This window comes from Bos javanicus, chromosome 20 (assembly GCF_032452875.1).
Source record: "Bos javanicus breed banteng chromosome 20, ARS-OSU_banteng_1.0, whole genome shotgun sequence".
Lineage (NCBI taxonomy): Eukaryota > Metazoa > Chordata > Mammalia > Artiodactyla > Bovidae > Bos > Bos javanicus.
In genome coordinates, this window is record NC_083887.1 from 23,319,302 (window position 1) to 23,335,707 (window position 16,406).

The 16,406-nt window shown below is 41.7% G+C and overlaps 1 protein-coding gene across 5 annotated transcripts in view; it reads left to right on the forward strand.

Annotated features, from left to right (window-relative positions):
* The first annotated feature begins 13,990 nt into the window (after nt 1–13,990).
* The window catches only part of SLC38A9 (solute carrier family 38 member 9), a 101,378-nt gene continuing 98,962 nt past the window's right edge, over nt 13,991–16,406 (forward strand). For 3 of the 5 annotated variants that reach the window (XR_009731758.1, XM_061393505.1, XM_061393515.1), the window contains exon 1: nt 14,332–14,419. The gene's annotated coding sequence lies outside the window, so the exon portion shown is untranslated. Of the gene's footprint in view, nt 14,082–14,152; nt 14,240–14,331; nt 14,420–16,406 lie in introns of those variants that run through there. The other 2 variants (XM_061393506.1, XM_061393507.1) reach the window with 2 other exon arrangements.

The window sequence follows — 16,406 nt, forward strand, 5'->3', positions numbered from 1 at the left end:
GGGATGTTCCATGCCCTAAACCTTGAGGGAAGGGAATTTGACAACATCTAGCAAAATCACATGTGTATTTACCCTTGGATCCTGTAATCCTACTTCTAGAATTTATCTCAAAGATACACTAACAAAAATATAAAAGGACAAATCTGATGTTCAGTTGCTCAATTGTGTCCAACTCTGCAACCCCATGGACTGCTGCACGCCAGGCTTCCCTGTCCTTCACCATCTCCTGGAGCTTGCTCAAACTCATGTCCATTGAATCAATGATGCCATCCAACCATCACATCTTCTGTCATCTCCTTCTCCTCTTGCCTTCCATCTTTCCCAGCATCAGGGTTTTTTCTAATGAGTCAGCTCTTCATGTCAAATAGCCAAAGTATTGGCCCCTCAGTTCAGCATCAGTCCTTCTAATGAATATGCAGGATCGATTTCATTTAGGATTGACTGGTTTGATCTCCTTGAAGCCCAAGGGACTCTCAAAAGTCTTCTCCAAAACCACAATTCAAAAGCATGAATTCTTTGGCATTCAGCTCCTTTATGGTCCAACTCTCACATCCATACATGACTACTGGAAAAACCATAGCTTTGACTAGACGGACCTTTGTCAGCAAAGTAATGTGTCTGCTTTTTAATACACTGTCTAGGTTTGTCATGGAGAAGGCAATGGCAACCCACTCTAGTACTCTTGCCTGGAAAACCCCATGGACGGAGGAGCCTGGTAGGCTGTAGTCCATGGGGTCGCTAAGAGTCGGACACGACTGAGCGACTTCAGTTTCACTTTTCACTTTCATGCATTGGAGAAGGAAATGGCAACCCACTCCAGTGTTCTTGTCTGGAGAATCCCAGGGACGGGGAGCCTGGTGGGCTTCCATCTATGGGGTCTCACAGAGTTGGACACAACTGAAGCGACTTAGCAGCAGCAGCAGCAGCAGATTCGTCATAACTTTTATTTCAAGGAGCAAGCATCTTTTAATTTCATGGCTGCATTCACCATCTTAGGTGATCTTGGAGCCCCCCAAAATAAAGTCTGTCACTGTTTCCACAAAGTTATTAACTGCAAAACTAAAAGTTAACCAGAAATAAGTCAAAAATCCCTCAATAGCAGACTGAAACATCCACCTATGTAGTTGAAGGGGCAGAAAAATTTTCCCTTCTTCCTTTGTAGGCTTTTTGGCTGGCCCAATAATTAAACTGACATTAAACGAAAGGAGAAAAACAACTTTAATTTCATACATACAGGAGTCACACAAAAATATGAGACTCAAAGAAGTGACCAGGGGTTTTCTTGATGGCTCAGTATCAATATAACGTCCTTCCAGTGCATATCCAGGGTTTATTAACTTTAGGATTGACTGGTTTGATCTCTGCAGTCCAAGGGACTCTCATAGTCTCCTCCAGCACCACAATTTGAAAGCATCAATTCTTCGGTGCTCAGCTTTCTTTATGGTCCAACTCTCATATCCCTACAAGATTACTGGAAAAACCATAGTTTTTTACTATATGGACCTTTGTTGGCAAACTGATGTCTCTGCTTTTTTTAATATGCTATCTAGGTTGGTCACAGCTTTTCTTCCAAGGAGCAAGTGTCTTTTGATTTCATGGCTGCAGCCACTGTCTGCAGTGATTTTGGAGCCAAAGAAAAAATCTGGCACTAATTCCATTTTTTCCCCATCTATTTGCCATGAAGTGATGGGAACAGATGCTGTGATCTTTGTTTTTTGAATGTTGCATCTTAAGCCAGCCTTCTCACTCTCTTCTTTCACCCTCCTCAAGAAGTTCTTTAGTTCCTCTTCACTTTTTGCTATTAGAACGGTACAATTTGTGTATCTGAGGTTGTTGATATTTCTCCAGGCAATCTTGGTTCCAGTTTATGAGTCATCCAACCTGGCATTTCGCATGATGTACTCTGCACAGAAGTTAAATAAGCAGGATGACAATATACATCCTTGACATTGACATACTTGATTTTGAACCAGTCTTTTGTTCCATGTCCAGTTCTAACTGTTGCTTCTTGTCCTGCATACAGGTTTCTCAGGAGACAGGTAAGGTGGTCTGGTATTCCCATCTCTTTAAGAAGAGGGTGGGATGATTTGGGAGAATGGCATTGAAACATGTATAATATCACATAAGAAACGAATTGCCAGTCCAGGTTCGATGCAGGATACAGGATGCTTGGGGCTGGTGCACTGGGATGACCCAGAGGGATGGTATGGGGAGGGAGGTGGGAGGGGGCTTCAGGATTGGGAACACGTGTACACTCATGGTGGATTCATGTTGATGTATGGCAAAAACCAATACAATATTGTAAAGTAATTAGCCTCCAATTAAAATAAATAAATTTAAATTAAAAAAAAGAAAAATGGAAGCATTGTAAAATCAGAAAATTATGATTACATATTGCTGCTGCTACTGCTGCTAAGTCGCTTCAGTCGTGTCCGACTCTGTGCGACCCCATGGACTGCAGCCTACCAGGCTTCTCCGTCCGTGGGATTCTCCAGGCAAGAACACTGGAGTGGGTTGCCATTTCCTTCTCCAATGCATGAAGGTGGAAAGTGAAAGTGAAGTTGCTCAGTCGTGTCTGACTCTTAGTGACCCCATGGACTGCAGCCTACCAGGCTCCTCCATCCGTGGGATTTTCCAGGCAACAGTACTGGAGTGGGGTGCCATTGCCTTCTCCCTGATTACATATTACTGATGCTATAAAATAAAAATAAAGATGTTCTAAAAAAGATTTAAATGAAAAAAAAAAAAAAAACACCAATTTTCCAGGTTGTTGTGATCCACAAAGTCAAAGGCTTTAGTGGAGTCAAGTATGTTAGGTCAAGTATGCTGGCTTATATCTAAAGAGATATATCTGCTTGTATTTTTTTTAATGGAAGGACAAGCCAAAAATTATAAAATGACTAAGAGAGAATAGGTTGAGAAGGACAAGAATGTCAGACTTCTCTGAATGAGTGGATTTGATTGTGAAACCATGTGATTGTTATACAAAATTATAAAACTAAATCAAATCAAAATTTAAAAAGGCAATCTTTAAAGTTAATGCAAAAAAACAAATGCACTTAAATAAATGTGTATTTAGTTAGTGGCTTAACCACACAGAAATGTATTTCAAATGCTTTAAAATATAGTAATTTGACCATATGTCCCTAGTGAGATATATCATAAGGCAAAAAATATTGCATAAAATCCACCAATTCTGTAGTCATATTGTCAGTAATAAACTGGTACATAATTAAGTTACTATTGTTTAAGAAGTAAGATTTTTCAGTGTGAGAGAAAAGAAATTGAAAAAGAAAAGCAGAGGTTAAGAAATAACCCTATACTCTTAAATTTGAACTAGAAGTATCCGTATGAACTCATGATATATTATCTCCTTAAAAAAATAAAATAAAAAATTTACAACACAAAGACTTCCATACTCTGCCCACTGAAAAAACTTAGCAACTATGACAAACCCATCAGCAGTACACATGCTAGCACATAGACTAATGTTGACTTGAAACAAAAACACTGCTAAATATTTCTCCAGCAAAGATTTGTTTATTCAGGATCAGAAGAGAACTGCATTTTGGGGTCGGCAGCCATCCCAAACCACATGCAAGTCCTGGCGTGGCAAAGGAAGGAGAACACTTTTATAGAGAGGAGAAAGGCTTGTCAAAGTACCTGCCCAATAAAATGGGTTCCTCATAGCTCTAGAGGAGTTCCCCAGATAGGGATAACCACTTCTAAAAAGACTTTAGCCACAGAAGAGGTAGTCTGTCTTCAAGGAAAGTCTTCAGTCCAGTGCACAAACATACATATCACGACTAAAACAAACAGCTCATGGCTTTTCACTGAGTCCTTGTCAGGAAAGGAGTCTTTCCTCTTCCTGTTGGGTTCTATTATCATCACAGGTTACGAGAGCTCCCCCTTCTGGTCTCCCAACTCTATTTAACTGAGGTTTCTGTTCATTAATTTTTTACATCTTCCCCTTTTGATCAGGATTTTTCTCTGAAAGCATTGCTGATCAAGAGTCAGGGTTTCTAGTTCTAACAGCTTTTTGTCCCTCAGTGTCACAAAGGACCATTACTGGGCATAGTGTCTCACATTAGATTGGAAACCCATTAATGTCACATTTGAGTAACAAGGAGGGGAAGGAGGGAAGACTGTCAAGCACTTTTTATCTAAAGTCCTGTTATCAAAATCATAGACATCGGAGATCTTCTGAAGCATTATGCCATCATCAAAGGTTTGGCAACAAACTTCCAACAGGCCTGGTCTACATATCTAGGGAAAGTTGTCTCATCAGATGTCATCTGCTTCAGTTCTGGAAAATCTTCACTTTCATGTCACCAGACGACGTGCAGTTTCAGTCAGGGTTTGGTGCTTTCTTTAGGTGTAGCTCAGGAATCCAAGAGTCTATTCTTTGAAGTCTGGAGGCACAAGGGTTGTTTGGAGTATTCAATAAAGGGCTTTCCAACAAGACTGAAGAGAGTTCTTCTGGATGTATCGTTTCTAATAGATGAAATCTCCAAGTTGCAAGTTGTGACACTTAAGGTCTTTGTCCCCCAAGGGTGCCATTTGAAAAGACTGATCTACCAAAACATGGTTATTTTTAATAGAAGCCATTAAGCATTTGCAATACTGGAGTTCCTTTCCTTTTATCAGTTGTGGATCAAAAGAAGCAGGAGCCAAGTTCATTGGATATACTGTGACTATCTTTAAGAGTTTATAAATTCCAAAAGGAATGGATGTGAGATTTAGATGCCGAGGTCCAGCCCCGGCTGATCCGGGGTATTCGAAAGAGAGACGGCTTCGGCGACTATTTATTTATTTATTTATCAAAGATATAAAGAGTAATAGAATGAGGATAGCTCAGTAGGAAAATTCAGTGGAGAAAAGAAGCTGAGTAGCTTGGTTTACGCGGAAAATCAATATAACCCGTGACACCAGGTTAGCTCTGACCACGGAGGCCTCAGGCGCCCTCTCGAATAGCGGAAGGTGCCCCACCTTAGACACCTTCTCGAGTGGGTCTTAGATGCCCAGGCAAATAAATGGTTGCAGAGGATATCCACGCTTCAGATGGAGACTCAGCTGGAAGTTAAGGGGGAGAATGACATGGGGAGACCAAGCGTTGGTGAGCAAGGCCCGTAGCTTTATTTTCAACAGGGGCTTATATACCCTAAGTTACACATAGAGGATAATAGGGGATGCAAAATCAGCAGTCTTTGATCCTTATAAAAAACCAGGGTTTCTTTCCTACAAATTTATCGAATACAAATGGTTTAGGTGATTTACATCATCTTCTGGCCAGAAGGCTTATTAACATTTTATGACTCTTGACAAAGACTTATCAACCGTAAGACTTATTTTCTCTAAGAGTAATTATTTTAAGGTTTGGCACCATCTTCTGAAGATAAAATTGCATTCCTATAGGGCGGATGTGTAATGGGTTTACAACAAAGGAAAGAATTTATTACCTTAAGGGTCTAAAGTTACTAACACCAAGGCCACTACTTATTTTTTCTACATACCAACTATTAATTAATACATATTCAAGGATACAATTCAGGGGATGTGGAAACTTAGCAGCAAGCATTGGTTCATCAATGAAATCTTTTACTAGTTTTATTCTGACAGTTTCTAACTCTCTGAGAGGCTCTAAGCTATTTGAATATCTTAAGCTTCCTTTGCCTCTCGAGGCTGGGAGACTGTAAACAATTGTATGCATAGCTGTAGGAGTCTGGGTAAACTTGTCAGGCGAGTTAGAGAGCCATCTGAGGGGTTTGGATTTAAACACTCCTAGTTGCCCAGGAACTTTATTAATTGGAGCTGTAAGTTAACTCTTTGTCAGAGAGAACGAGATGGTGGTAGGGGACAGCCCCCAGTAAAGTCAGAGGTGAGAGCACAAAGCAATAAAATAGGCAGACTCTGGTTTTTTGGGGGTAGATGCTCGAGAATATATGGGGGGACTCCTGAGGCTCGATCCCGCCTTTGCGTATGCCGAGCCTCCTTCCTCATGACCTTTGTCACGAGTGGAATGTCTCTTGCTGGCTCCCGGCATTTAGAGGAATCATAGCAAGACTTTAGGCCTCTCTGAATTTTGCCAATTGAATCTAAACAACACCCTTTGTGCGTTAGACTAAACCAGAGGACTAAGGATGGTAACTACAGTGAAAGTGATATAAAGCCAGCCAAACAGCACAGACTTGTCAAAGCACCTGGCCAGTAAGATGGGCTCCTCATAGTTCTAGAAGACTTCCCCAGGTAGGGGTGATCTTTTTCAAAAGGACTTTAACCACAGAAGAAGTAGTAGCCTGTCTTCAAAGAAAGGCTTCATTCAGTCCAGTGTGAAAACATATAGACCATATCTAAAACATACATATATGCATTAAATGGAGGAACTTGTATGAAATCCACTTGCCAGACCTCAAATGGTCCACAATGCAGTTTAAATTGTCCAGGATGCAATACAAACCAGCTTCCCAGATTTGTACTTTGGACAAGTGAGACAAGTGAGGTAGGCATTTTTTGCAGCCTTGTTAATGTATTGATTCATGAAGGCTATTATTTTGTCAGTATACTAATTGTTTAATTCATATATAGTAGTGAAGAGTGGGAATTCTAGAGTCTTCAGCAGGCTGGATTATTATTTGGTCCAAAACACAGTTTTTAAAAAACCAACACTTAAAATTTTACTTCCACTGGAATAAGGAAGCCATGTTGTTTCCACATTCTGAAATCATGAACTACTTCAAAACCATGTCTACTAACGATATAAACATTGGCAGTTTTGTCCTTGCGTAAAGTACAAGCCCATGTAAGAGCATATAATTTAGTGTATTGGGCTGAAGTAGTCATGGATAAAGATGCTGCCTCAACAGCATCAAAAAGAGTTGTTATAGCATACCCAACACAATATTTTCCATTGTCACCTTTCAAATAAGAACCAGCAGTGAATCATGAGAAAGAAATATTACACAGTGGAATTTCCTTTAGATGAGTGACAGAGGGAGGAGAAATAATCAGGGTAAGGTTATTACAAGGTAAAAGAGTTATATGAAGGACAGTTAACCAAAGTACTTCACTGGAGTTGAGGCAGCTGTCTGAGGAACGTTGAGTGTGATGGGAATTCTGCTGTGTGTGTGTGCTTAGTAGTGTCCAGCTCTTTGTAGCCCCATGGACTATAGCCACCCCCCAGGCTCCTCTGTCCGTGAAACTTTCGATACAAGAATACTGGAGTAAGTGGTCACTTCCTACTTTAGGGGCTCTTCCCGACCTAGAGATTGACTCTCCAACTCTTGCATCTCCTGTACTGGCAAGCAGATTCTTTACAACTAGTGCCACCTGGAAGCCCTGAGCTTCTGCTGGCTGAGCGGATGTGCATAATTTTGTAACAATCTAGACACTAAAAGATGATGCTGTGAAAGTGCCAATATGCCAGCAAATTTGGAAAACTCAGCAGTGGGCACAGGACTGGAAAAGGTCAGCTTTCATTCCAATACAAAAGAAAGGCAATGCCAAAGAATGCTCAAACTACCGTACAATTGCACCCATCTCACATGCTAGTAAACACAGCAACATCTGTCAGATGCCATGTGAACCAGCTTGAGATGCTTCACAGTTTTAACATTAGATCAAGCTAATTCTTTTGGCTAACATCACATCTTTGGAAAATTGAGTTTGCCACAGTTGCTATGATGTCAAGTAAGTGTCATGCAAAATCCAGTGTGGGACAGGACATGAAGATAGTGATGTCCCATCTGATTTCCAGGTTTGAGAAGTTACACAGTGCCCAATAGGTATATACACCCAATTAGTAAGCAATTGTGGTTCTTTAAGAATAAAATAAAATAGTTTTCTTTAAATTTACATATGTATTTAAATGGTTAAAATTGTTAGGGCATAAACACATATTAACTTGTTTGGATCTAACTACTTAGTAAATGGATACAAGGACACGGAGAAAAACTTACTCAGACACTAAAGGTGACATGAACCTCTGATCTAGCAGATGATCATCAATGGCTGCTGCTGCTGCTGCTGCTAAATCGCTTCAGTTGTGTCCGACTCTGTTCGACCCCATGGACAGCAGCCCACCAGGCTCCCCTGTCCCTGGGATTCTCCAGGCAAGAACACTGGAGTGGGTTGGCATTTCCTTCTCCAATGCATGAAAGTGAAAAGTGAAAAGTGAAAGTGAAGTCACTCAGTCACATCTGACTCTTAGCGACCCCATGGACTGCAGCCTACCAGGCTCCTCCATCCATGGGGTTTTCCAAGCAGGAGTACTGGAGTGGGTTGCCATTGCCTTCTCCGTATCAAAGAATGGTGAAAAGCTAAAGGAGAATTTTGAAAGAAAAAATATTTGAGCCCACTGAGTAGTTTAACATCGCAAATGAGACTTCCAGAAATGTGCTTTCTAATATGATGGGAAGTACACAATACCACTTACAAAGACTTGATTTTAAAAATCAAGCTTAAATATGATCAAGCTTCTAGCCTTAACTGCCATTCTTGTTCAGTTGCTAAGTCATGTCTGACTCTTTGTGACCCCATATACTGCAGCACGCCAGGCTCCTTTGTCCTCCACTGTCTCCCAGAGTTTGCTCAAAGTCATGTCCACTGAGTAGGTGATGCTATCTAATAACAATCTCATTCTCTGCTGCCCTCTTCTCCTTTTGCCTTCAATCTTTCCCAGCATCAGGGTCTTTTTCAAGGAGATTTAACTACCAGTTAACTAATTCTATAAAGTCTGCCTTCTTTGCTGCATGACCACTCCATTCCATTAGCTTGGTGGTCAACTAGTAATTTTTTTTTTCTGGTTATTTATATATATTTTCTCTCTCTTTTTAAATTTAATTTTATTTTTTAACTTTACAATATTGTATTGGTTTTGCCATATATCAAAAAGAATCCACCACAGGTATACACGTGTTCCCCATCCTGAACCCTCCTCCCTCCTCCCTCCCCATACCATCCCTCTGGGTCGTCCCAGTGCACCAGCCCCAAGCATCCAGTATCGTGCATCGAACCTGGACTGGCGACTCGTTTCATATATGATATTATACATGTTTCAATGCCATTCTCCCAAATCATCCCACCCTCGCCCTCTCCCACAGAGTCCAAAAGACTGTTCTATACATCAGTGTCTCTTTTGCTGTCTCGTATACAGGGTTATTGTTACCATCTTTATAAATTCCATATATATGCATTAGTATACTGTATTGGTGTTTTTCTTTCTGGCTTACTTCACTCTGTATAATAGGCTCCAGTTTCATCCACCTCATTAGAACTGATTCAAATGTATTCTTTTTAATGGCTGAGTAATACTCCATTGTGTATATGTACCACAGCTTTCTTATCCATTCATCTGCTGATGGACATCTAGGTTGTTTCCATGTCCTGGCTATTATAAACAGTGCTGTGATGAACATTGGGGTACACGTGTCTCTTTCAATTCTGGTTTCCTCAGTGTGTATGAGCAGTGGGATTGCTGGGTCATAAGGCAGTTCTATTTCCAGTTTTTTAAGGAATCTCCACACTGTTCTCCATAGTGGCTATACTAGTTTGCATTCCCACCAACAGTGTAAGAGGTTTCCCTTTTCTCCACACCCTCTCCAGCATTTATTGCTTGTAGACTTTTGGATTGCAGCCATTTTGACTGGCGTGAAATGGTACCTCATAGTGGTTTTGATTTGCGTTTCTCTGATAATGAGTGATGTTGAGCATCTTTTCATGTGTTTGTTAGCCATCTGTATGTCTTCTGTGGAGAAATGTCTATTTAGTTCTTTGGCCCATTTTTTTGATTGGGTCATTTACTTTCCTGGAATTGAGCTGTAGGAGTTGCTTGTATATTTTTGAGATTAGTTGTTTGTCAGTTGCTTCATCTGCTATTATTTTCTCCCATTCTGAAGGCTGTCTTTTCACCTTGCTTAGAGTTTCCTTTGTTGTGCAGAAGCTTTTAAGTTTAATTAGGTCCCATTTGTTTATTTTTGCTTTTATTTCCAATATTCTGGGAGGTGGGTCATAGAGGATCCTGCTGTGATGTATGTCGGAGAATGTTTTGCCTATGTTCTCCTCTAGGAGTTTTATAGTTTCTGGTCTTACGTTTATATCTTTAATCCATTTTGAGTTTATTTTTGTGTATGGTGTTAGAAAGTGTTCTAGTTTCATTCTTTTACAAGTGGTTGACCAGTTTTCCCAGCACCACTTGTTAAAGAGATTGTCTTTAATCCATTGTATATTCTTGCCTCCTTTGTCAAAGATGAGGTGTCCATATGTGCGTGGATTTATCTCTGGGCTTTCTATTTTGTTCCATTGATCTATATTTCTGTCTTTGTGCCAGTACCATACTGTCTTGATGACTGTGGCTTTGTAGTAGAGCCTGAAGTCAGGCAGGTTGATTCCTCCAGTTCCATTCTTCTTTCTCAAGATAGCTTTGGCTATTCGAGGTTTTTTGTATTTCCATACAAATTGTGAAATTATTTGTTCTAGCTCTGTGAAGAATACCATTGGTAGCTTGATAGGGATTGCATTGAATCTATAAATTGCTTTGGGTAGTATACTCATTTTCACTATATTGATTCTTCCAATCCATGAACATGGTATATTTCTCCATCTATTACTGTTCTCTTTGATTTCTCTCACCAGTGTTTTATAGTTTTCTATATATAGGTCTTTAGTTTCTTTAGGTAGATATATTTCTAAGTATTTTATTCTTTTCATTGCAATGGTGAATGGAATTGTTTCCTTAATTTCTCTTTCTATTTTCTCATTATTAGCGTATAGGAATGCAAGGGCTTTCTGTTGTTAATTTTATATCCTGCAACTTTACTGTAGTCATTGATTAGCTCTAGTAATTTTCTGGTGGAGTCTTTGGGGTTTTCTATGTAGAGGATCATGTCATCTGCAAACAGAGTTTTACTTCTTCTTTTCCAATTTGGATTCCTTTTATTTCTTTTTCTGCTCTGATTGCTGTGGCCAAAACTTCCAGAACTATTCAATTAGTAATTTAGCAGAGATGTCTTTATTAAATGCCTAGAAGCAAAAAATAAATACTCAAGATTCAAAAAAACTCTTCCACTGCTTGCCAATTAGTTGTGTCACTGGGGCACTCCTTCAATGCTTAGTTAGATACTTTACATTTCTGCAGTAGTCTTCATTTCCTCCTTGCACCAACTCTAAAGGTCAACCAGAAGTGAGAGCTTAGGTTGACAGGGTCTTCTCAGGTCTTTTCTGAGTATATGTCCAGACCAAGGTAGGCATGTGGCCTTCTGGATTTCCCAGAATAAGAGGAAGCTTTTCAAAATCCTTATTCCCCAAGTATCTGCTCTCCTAGCCTCTTCCTTCCAGGCTTTTGGCCTGCTTATTGTTTGTCTCATCTGTTATACTGTACCCTGATGGCAGTGGCTAATACATTTTAAACCCTTTTGACAAACACTGCCTAGGAAGCTAGCTGCCTTAGTCCTGGGGAGGCTCCAGGACAGCCTTGAGTCAAACTTTTAGGGAACCACCAGATAGGTCAAAACACACAATTACAACTCTTTATCTTTTTCTTTTTTTTGCCCTCACAGCACTGCCTGTGGGATCTTAGCTCCCTCACCAGCAATTGAACAGGGGCTCTCAGAAGTAAAATTGGGGACTCCTTAACACTGGACTGCCATGGAATCCTTTAGAATAAGGTCTGTGTTGCCCTCTGTGTTACTGTCAACCTAAGCCAGGAATGTGGGCTGCTGTCTTCAAGGCCACTGACAAGCTGGAGATGATCATAGAGCTCTCTTGCCGAAATTCAGCAGTCTCTCCTTAAGTGTTTCCCTGGTTGCTGTAATTTTTTTTTTATTAGATTTCAGAGTACCCAAAAAAGTTGATTCTGACAGTTTTGCCAGCTTATTCATTGCTTTTGTGGGAGGGACAATTTTCAAGTTCCCTATTCAGCTATCTTTGCTGATGTCATTCTATACCATTTCCTTTTACGCTTCTCAGCCTTGCCTAAAAATATTTTCTCAGCTTGAAAAGCAGAGAAAAAAGAACATTTTGCTGTCACTGGAGTTATCAAAAGAAATGTACTGTTGATCTGAAGAATGTAATGTTGATCTAAAGAGCAGTTGTAAACGTTTTTAAATAAGGATACCATTAGCAAAATAACTTTTATCTACCTTAAAGGCAAGGAGAGCGTGGCAACACACTCCAGTATTCCTGCCCAGAGGATCTTATGGTCAGGGAAGCCTGGTGGGCTACAGTCCATAGGGTCACAAAGAATCAGATGCTATTGAAGTGACTTAGCATGCACCTTAAAGGCAACGTTCATCACATCACCTGCCTTGCATTTGTCAAACCCTCAATACCAGAGGCAGTGTTTGAGAGCACAGGTTTTGGAATAAGACCTTAGTCTGATTTCCAGCTCTTCTGCTGCTTAATAGTTGTTGTGCCTTGGGTAACTCACTTAAATTCTCTAGGATGGCTTCCTTATTTGTAAAATAGTGGTAATATACACTTCTAGAATCATGGTAAAGACTTAGAGAGATACTGAATGTGAGAGTACAGTGGATAATGATCCAACTGTCAATGCAGGGGACACAGGTTCAATCCCTAGTCAGGGAAGATTTCACATGCTGCAGAGCAACTAAGCCCACGCACCACAACTTCTGAGCCCAACAAATACTGAAGCCAGCACACCTAGAGCCTGTCCTCCACAAGAGAAGGCATCACAATGAGAAGCCTCTGTAACGAAGAGTAGCCCTGCTCTCCACAACTAGAGAAAGCCCGCACAGCAACAAAGATCCAGCACAGCCAAAAATAATAAAATATTTTTAAAAGATATTTTGCATGTAAAATGCTTGGCACTCAATATTAGATATTTATTAAATTTGGGTTATTTCATTTTCCATTAACATATTACATTGTTGTATTTATGCTGGTTGTTTTGCTTCCAAAAAAAAAAAAAAACAACAACAACTCACCGGCTTCCTATATAAGAAGAGCTTGCTGCTGCTATGTCACTTCAGTCGTGTCCGACTCTGTGTGACCCCATAGACGGCAGCCCACCAGGCTCCCCCGTCCCTGGGATTCTCCAGGCAAGAACACTGGAGTGGGTTGCCATTTCCTTCTCCAATGCATGAAAGTGAAAAGTCAAAGTGAAGTCGCTCAGTCGTGTCTGACTCTTGGCGACCCCATGGACTGCAGCCTACCAGGCCCCTCCACCCATGGGATTTTCCAGGCAAAAGTACTGGAGTAGGGTGCCATTGCCTTCTCCAAGGAAGAGCTTAGGTATCACCATATGCTTTTCAGAAGGCTTACCTTAAGCTGACTTTTAATAACAAGCACATTAATTTTACTTAGTTATATATTTATTTGGGGTGGCTCTGGGAGAAACTGTTAGGGATGAGGAGGGGGTGTTTAAAATCCTCCCAAATCCCCTTTCCGGCTAGTGAGTAATTTGCCAACACGTTAAAAATTAAAAAAAAAAAAAAAAAAAAAAGCCTAAGTGTCGAGACAAGGAAGGAAAAGTGCCAATCCAACTATTTATTTTTCAAACCAGCTTCCCTTGGTATCCATAGGGTTCAAGCACGTGATGAGAGTACAGAGCATCAGCCAGAACATCCCGAGATGAGAGACAGTGGGAAGTCCGCCCTAGATAGAAATATCACATCGGCCCTTTCTCAGTGGCCTCCGGGGTGGTACCGACTGCAGGAGATCGCGTCCCTCCGCTTCGACGCCTTAAGGGCCTCGGACAGACAACAGACTCCAGCGCGGACGTCAGGCGGCTGGGGGAAGCGATCTGCCTACCCCGGCCGCCCGTCTTCCTGAAGCCGAAGCCCAAGCAAAAGCCGAAGCTGAAGAAGGAGGGTTGGGCTCTGCGGCGGGAGGCGTGTTGGTTGTCGCAGAGCCCTCTGGGAGTTGTAGTCCGCGACGGCGGGAGGTTTGACTGCGGCTGCCGGCTTGGTGCTCTGAGAACTCCATCCCCCGCCGGCCCCCGCGACCTAGGCCTTTGCCTTTTCCTGTCCTGGGGACGAGAAGCCTCGCTGTGGCAAGTTGAGAAGCTTGGGGAAGGGGTGTCCTTCTTCCCGCCAAACACTCTGAGTTTCTGGGCTTGGCCTGCTCAGGTAGAGCACGTTCCGGGTTTTGCAAACTCACCTCCGGGGAAGGAGCGGAGGGAACAGGGTAGAAGCGGCCTGAACTACTGAGCTTGCATCGGAGCGGTCTGTCACCCGGGGAAGTTCTTTGGGGAAACGCTCCGGAACGGTGGCTTCTTGCGGGAGCGGTGAGGCCAAAGCTGGGGCCCGTGGAGTCCTGTCCGGAGGGGAGGCGCGCGCCCCTGCAGGGTTCGGGTGCGAGCAAAGCAAGGGACTCATTCCGTGACTGGGAGAACTCAAGGGGCTGTGGGAGTCGTGTCTGCCGGAGCCTTAAGGAAAAGACATGGTTACAGTGGGTGAACACCCAGGTGAGAGGAGGATGGCGGAGAATTGGCAGAATTATAGGAATGGGAGTAGGAGAGAGCTAGAGAGGGGAGGTAGGGGGGAAACCCCTTTGATGCCTTGATGTGATCCTAACCGCAGATGGCGGGGGCGAGGGGTGGGGAGTGAGGGCCAGACCAGTAAGTCCTTGTCACTCTTCTCCCCAACCTCCACCCCCGGCTCGATTGTGAGAGCTAGTGTTCTGAAGGCAATGGCACCCCACGGAGGAGCCTGGTAGGCTGCAGTCCATGGGGTCGCACAGAGTCGGACACGACTGAAGCGACTTAGCAGCAGTAGCAGCAGTGCCCTGATAGTAGGTGGCTTGACATCTTCCTGTCTTAGAATAACAGCTAGAAGGGGTCTTTGAGAGTTGCTATCCAGTGCTTTGAGACTTTCCAGATGAGGAAAGTCAGGCACACCGAGATGAAGAAATTGACTCGCTCACCACCAACCAGTTATTGACCAGCTTGACTGAAACCTAATTTTCATGACTCTCAAGCCTTGCCTTAATCTATTGCTGCCATCAGTAGATTAGCAAACTCTAACCTGTTCGCCCTTCTTTTATCTTTTTACTCTGTCATATGCAAGGTAACCAGGCAACCCCTGAAGGGAAAGAAAGGCTTTAAACTCCAATGCGTGAGTGCAAAGTCGCTTCAATCGTTTCAGACTCTTTGCGACCCTATGGGCCGGCTGTAAACCGCCAGGCTTCTCTCTCAGTGGGATTCTGCAGACAAGAATACTGGAGTGGGTTGTCATGCCCTTCTCCAGGGACTCTTCCTGAACCAGGGATTGAACCAGCGTCTCTTCCCTCTCTTGCATTGGCGGGCGGATTCCTTACCACTAAGGCCACCTGGGAAGCCGTTAAACTTTTCAATAGGTTAAAGAAACCTTGTTTTAACTTGAACAAAAATCTCCTTGCATCACATGTTAAAATGACAGATCGATAGCAAACTAAAATGTAAGCTATAGATTCTTTGACTGGAAGAAAATAAAGTTCACCTTTCCCACTGTGTGCCCACTAGAGCTCTGAGAACCTTTAGCCTTAGATTTCTTCTCTCAATCTTAAATGCTGCATATCTCAAGTTACATACATAAAAGTAGTTGCTGTTCATTGTGATTTTCATAATGCCCTGAATAGTTACAATAAAGGATAAACAGCATAGGAGGATGGGAATGCATGAATGATTTATAGTATTATTTTTTTTAAAGAAGATATAACCATAAAAGTAAAAAAAAAAATCATTAAGAGGTTAAAAATCTCTACCAGGCCAGCATTTTATAATACACTTAAATTTAAGTCCTTTACCAGTATTCTTTCTTTCTTCCTCCCTAAACATAACTTGAGAGCATTTATAATAGTGTTCCCTATTGTGGGAGAAGAGGTTCTTTGGTGCTACTGCATTGTTTTAACTGGTAGTTTCTTTATTAAGCCACATTCTCTTCCAGCACCGTCAAATTTACACCTCTTGAAGGATTTGTTGATCCAACTGTCACATCAGAATTTAAATATTATAGCTCCTGGCGGTTGACCATTAAGCAATTCATAAGGAAGAGGTTTGGATAAGTCCATTACTGGACTTTATAGAAGTTATAGACTTACAATACATAAAAGAACATACATATACATAACAAAACTGCTTTTACCAGGCTGCCTTTTTAATGGTATGATTCCATTTGCTTTTTTTTTTTTTGAATATTTATTTATTTGGCTGCATTATGTCTTAATTGCGGCATGTGGGATGTTTTAGTTGTGGCATGTGGAATCTAATTCCATGACCAGGGATTGAACCCAGGCCTCTTGCATTGGGAACACAGATTCTTAGCCACTGGATCAATGGTAAAGTCCCCCATTTGCTTTTCTTTTTTTCCCCTGTTTGCTTTTATATTGGCGTACTGGATAGGTGTGTAAACTATGACCAAACTTGGCCCACTGCCAAATGTATTTACTTTTTATGTAGTTTTACTGGAATACAG